The sequence below is a fragment of the Chrysochloris asiatica genome, unplaced genomic scaffold, assembly GCF_000296735.1.
Source record: "Chrysochloris asiatica unplaced genomic scaffold, ChrAsi1.0 scaffold00356, whole genome shotgun sequence".
NCBI lineage: Eukaryota > Metazoa > Chordata > Mammalia > Afrosoricida > Chrysochloridae > Chrysochloris > Chrysochloris asiatica.
The window spans coordinates 2,278,122-2,284,040 of NW_006408874.1; the positions used below are offsets into that span (position 1 = coordinate 2,278,122).

The 5,919-nt window shown below is 37.8% G+C and overlaps 1 pseudogene; it reads left to right on the forward strand.

Moving 5' to 3' along the window:
- The first annotated feature begins 718 nt into the window (after nucleotides 1–718).
- Nucleotides 719–1,795, forward strand: LOC102814022 (annotated as a pseudogene).
- Nucleotides 1,796–5,919: the final 4,124 nt, after the last annotated feature.

The window sequence follows — 5,919 nt, forward strand, 5'->3', positions numbered from 1 at the left end:
TGAGGTTATTGAAAATACCATGACTTGGGTCAGGTACACCTTAGTCCTCAAGCTGACACCTTTGCTCTTCAACTCTTTAAAAGGGTGCTATGCAGAAGATTTGCCTCATGCAATACGTTGTTTGGTTTCTTCACTGCTGCTTCCATGAGTGTTGATAGTTGATCCAAGAAGAATGAAGTCCTTGACAACTTCAATCTTTTCTCCATTGATAAGAATATTGTTTATTGGTCCAGTGAAAAATGCCAACACTATCTAAAGCAATCTATACTTATAATGCAATCCCAACATTATTCTTTAAAGAGATGGAAAAATGATTATGAAGATTTATATGGAAAAGAAAGAGACTTCACATAAGCAAAGCACAAAATTGTTTAAGAAGAACAAAATTGAAGGTCTCGCACTCAGGATCTCAAAATTTACTACATAAAGTGGTCAAAACAACCTGGTACTGATAACAATGAAAGATACATAGATAAATGGAATAGAACTGAGACCCCATATTTAAATCCATCCACACACAGTCAGCAGATCTCTGACAATGGGCCAAAACACATTAAATGGGGAACAGATAGTCTCTTAAACAAATGGTACTTGCAAAACTAGAAATCTGTTTATATAAGAATGAAACAAGGCAGTGTGACTTCGCCGCCGCCAAGTTACGCACGTTATCTACGCAGTAGTAGGTCCTTCTAGGGACTCGCAGCTTGGCCAGCACATCATGGATGCCCCAAGGCATGTGGTCAACTTCGGGCTAGGCCTCCAAGCTGCCGCACTCCGTATTGCTGGAGATACAAAAAGAATAACTAAACAAGAAAGGAGTTGAAATTAGTGTTCTTTAATTGAGCCATAAGTCATCCGATTTCGCTACAATTATAAACACCACAGAAAGTCTTGTGCGGAATTGTTAGCCGTTCCAGATAACTACAAGGTGATTTTTGTGCACGGAGATGGGTCTGGCCAGTTCAGTACTGTTCACTTAAACCTGATTGGCCTGAAAAAATGCAGATGTGTGGAGTAAGTGATGACAGGAGCTTGGTCAGCTAAGGCTGCAGAAGAAGCCAAGAAGTTTGGAACTATAAATATTATCCACCTCAAACTCGGAAGCTACCAAAAATTCCAGATCCAAGCACCTGAAACCTCAACCCAGATGCCTCTTAAGTGTATTACTGAGCAGACGAGACCGTGCATGGGATCAAAGGAAACGTGTTGGTTTGTAACATGTCTTCAAACTTCCTGTCCAAGCCTGTGAATGTTTCCAAGTTTGGGGTGATTTTTGTTGGTGCTCAGAAGAACGTGAGCTCTGCTGGGGTCACAATGGTGATCGTACTGGGGTTTGCTCTCCGGGAATGCCCTTCCGTCCTGGAATACAAAGTGCAAGCTGGAAACAGCTCGTTGTATAACATGCCTCCATGCTTCAGCATCTATGTCATGGGCCTGGTTCTGGAGTAGATTTAAGAACAACGGCGGCACAGCAGCCATGGAGAAACTCAGCGCCATCAAATCGCAAATGATTTACGATATTATCTATAACTCTCAAGGGTTCTATGTATGTCCAGTGGAGACCAAGAATAGAAAGAAGCAAGATGAATATCCCGTTCGCATTGGCAATGCCAAAGGAGATAATGCTCTAGGAAAAAGATTTCTTGATAAAGTTCTTGAACACAATATGCTGACTTTGAAAGGGCACAGGTCTGTAGGAGGCATCTGCACCTCTCTCTATAACGCTGTCACCAATGAAGACGTTCAGAAGCTGACAGCCTTCATGAAAAACTTTTTGGAGATGCATCAGCTTTGAACACATCCTGACTACTGTATATTCTTGAACAATGTATAAGATTTAAAATGACAAGGGAATGGTTAACAAAAATGGTTTAAAAAAAAAACAAATAACAGTATTTTTTTCAAATGAACATACTTAATATCCATTCTTCTTTTTTTCAAAGAATGGTAACAAGAGCTCTGCAGAGCTGGTGGGATGTAATGGCGACTTTAGCTTTGACTTGAACTGGAAGCATTTTAGAAAAACCTTCCTGTTGCTTTTCTAATGAATTCAAGCTTATTTTGTCTTTGTTGCTACTTTTTCTAGCTAGATCTTAGTTTTCAAATTTACCTGTGAACTGAATTACGTAAGTTGTAGTTATTTTTTATAGAGACACACATGATGTCTCTAGACATCATGTCTAATATGAAGGGTGGGTGGAACCCACTAGGTGCTAACTCTAAATGTTTTCTGAAATGGCAACCGTGGGCTCTCTGGGTTCCACAATCATTAAGATTGACCACTAGGTGAGTATTTGGGATGTCTAGGTCTTTCTTTATACTGTTACTCGCATAAAGAGATGAAAGTGGCATACTGTATTTTATACAGAAAATTTGTTTTTAATATCATATAGTTTATATCTCTATGCATTTTTATTTCTAGTAATGCAGTTCTCAGTGACATAGGTAGAGACAAGGAATTTGTTAGAATCCTTGACCTGGTGCACTACAGCTATACATTAGCAATGGCAGTTATATCTCTATTATAAACCACTTCAGAGAAATAAGACTAGAAGTTTTGTACTTCACTGTTTCTCTCTTTTCATTAGCTAGAAGAGGAGGTTGTTCAGTTGGTTTGTGGTTGTTTTTTTAAAATAATGCCTTCATACTAAAAATCTCTGTTAAACTCCCTTATTTTCTGTTCACTCAACTGTTATCTTTATTGTGTTTGCCCAGGGTGATACTGTGAATTCCAGAGAATCTTTGCTTAAGAGTCTTTCCCCTCTTCTGTATCCACTGTCAGTATTTTATGTTGAATGTGTGGAGAACATTAAAGTACTAAGACATCTAAAAAAAAAAAAAAAATGAAACAAGACTCATGTCTCACTTCATATACAAAAGCAAACTCAATATAGATTAAAGACTTAGTTGCAAAACCTAGAACTATAGAGATCATCAATGAAAAAATAAGGACAAACTTGTTGTGAAGTGCCGTTGAATTGGTTCCAACCCATAGTGACCCTGTATAGGGTTTCTAAGGAGCAGCTGGTGAGTTTGAACCACTGACCTTGTGGTTCATACCAACTTTGTATTCCAGCACATCAACACTAGGACTTCAGGGACAAATTTAGGGATGCTAATACATGGCATAAATACACTCTCAAACATTACTAAAACCACACAAACAATAGAAGACAAAATAAGTGACTGGAACATCCTAAAATTTAGACACTATTAGCCTCAAAAAATTTTGCCAAAAGAATACAAAAGGAGACTTCAGACTGGAAACAAAACATTGCAGCAACATAGCAGACAATGGAATAATCTGTAAAAATTATAGAAAAATACAACACCCCTACAAAGCAAACAGCCTAATTTGTAAATGGGCACAGGTCATGAACAGACAGACACTTCACAAAGGTAGCCAACAAACCATGTGAAGAAATGTTCCTGATCATTAGTCATTAGGGCAATGCAAATTAAAACAACAATGAAATGTCATCTCACATAAGCATCAATAGCAAAGTTCAAAAAAACAGAAAATGAAAAATTCTGGTAAGACTGTAGAAAGACTGAAATCCTCCTATATTGCTGGTGGGACTGGAAAATGGTTCAACCACCTTGGAAAATGGCATTTCCTCAGAAAGTTGGAAATAAAAATACCATATGACCCAGCAATCCCTCTACTTAGTATATATCCACAAGAAATAAGAGCCAAGACATGAGTAGATATATGCTCACTGATGTTCATTCATCACAACACTATTCACAATAGCAAAAAGATGGAGACTGTCTAAATGATCATCAATGGAAGAATGGATACACAAATTGTCGTACATATATACAGTGGAATACTATGAAACATTGAAGAATAAGATGAATCTGCAAAACACCTCATGACATGGATGAGTGAAATTATTCAATCACAAAAGGATAAATATTGTATGTAACCACTATTATAAAAATCTCAAAAAAGATTTTCAAACTAAAAGAAACATTATTTGATGGTTACCAGGGGTGTGAGGGAAAGGAGAGTAATTCCCTGGATAGAATGTAGACACAGGTTAGCTTGGGTGATGTGGAAGGTAATATACAAAAAAGATAGGACAATATACTAGAAGAGGAAGGTTGGCAGAAGAATGGTGAAGACAAAGAGAGATATGCAAGGGCTAAAGGTGATATAGGTAAATTGTGTTAAATACAAAACTTTGGAACAACAGTGTTCTGTGTAGATACATTAACAGAAACAGAGGCTGATTAGGTATGGGAGGAAGAGTGAGAGTATACCCACAAATACATAAGAGTTGGAAAGAGGATATTTGTACATGGTATATATCTTTCCTGCAACCACAACTGGATGAGGTGAAGCACACAATGGGCAAAATGATGAAAACTTCTTAGATATTAAAACATCTTAAGGCAATGAGTTGTTGGACCTGGGGACTCAGGGTCATAGTCTAAATGGACACCATGGTCAATTAGCATATCCACAAAATGAACAATCATCTAAGATGCAGCTGTTGGTCTCTCCAAGTGAAGAAGAAAGAAGAGTGACGAGAATTGAAGATAATTGGAAAACAAAGAACTAATGGAATACGTGAACATCAGTTTCCATGACTCTGAAACCAGAAGAACTAAATGTGGTTAGAAAGTCCCAGATAGAGTAAGAGAAATAGTGGAACAAAATCAAAACTATTTGTAAAAAAGGGGCTGGGATTACTGGTCAGAAAGACACTGAGGAACCTGAGAATATGGCCTTTGACTGTGCTTCAGGTATGAAAAGAGATTCAACCTGTAGCCCAATTTTCAGCCAAGCAGTAGATAGGAATATCGGAGGACAACAACACTAATAAGGTATCCTCACGATGTAATCGGCAATCATTCTAAATCCAAAGGGCAGCATTTACCTAAGGACAAAGTTGAGAACAATTGTGAAGATGAGTGGAATGGAAATAGGAACCAAAGGGAGGAAGTGAGATAAATGTTGCATGGAGGGTATGCAATCATTGAAAATGAAACAAAGTATATGATTTGCTGATTGTGCAACTAATGATCTTGTATGTAAACCTTCACTCTATTCACAATAAAAGGTAAAAAAAAATAAAAAAGAACATCATACCAGAAGTAAGCAAAGGATAATTAAAAATACAGGAAAGAAACAGATGTCAGAGAGACTTTGAAACTTGCTCCTGAGGAAAGAGTACTGTGAATGGAAGAAATGAGGAGTCAAAGGAGCTGATTAGAACATTTCAAAGGGCAGCTCAAGGAGACAATGTAAAATATTATAATGAAATGTGCAAAGACCTGGAGTTAGAAAACCAAAAGGGAAGAATATGCTCAGCATTTTTCAAGTTGAAAGAACTGAAGAAAAAACTCAAACCTCAACTTTCAATATTGAAGGAGTCTAAGGAGCTCTGGTAGCGTAGTGGTTACGAATCGGGCTGCGAACCTTAAGGTCAGCGGTTCGAAACTACCAGCTGCTCCGCGGGAGAAAGATGAGGCTTTCTACTCCCGTAAAGATTTACACCCTCGGAAACCCTATACAGGGTCGCTATGGGTCGGAACCGACTCGATGGCACATAACAACAACAATAGAATAATCAGAAAACATCAAAAGATGATAGAAGGAATACACAGAAACACTGTACCCAAAAAATATGGATGATGTTCAACTATTTTGAGAGGTAACCTATGATGAAAAACCCATGGTACAGAAGAAGAAGTCCAAGCTGCACTAAAGGCATTAGTGAAAATCAAGGTTCTAGGAATTGATAGAATACAAACTTATGCAGCAATGGAGGTGTTCACTCATCTATCCCAAGAAATTTGAAGACAGCTAGTTACCTGGTCAAGAGGCTAGAAAAGATACATATGTGTGCCCATTCCAAAGAGAAGCAGCCCAACAGAATGTGGAAATCATCAAGCAATAACATTATTATC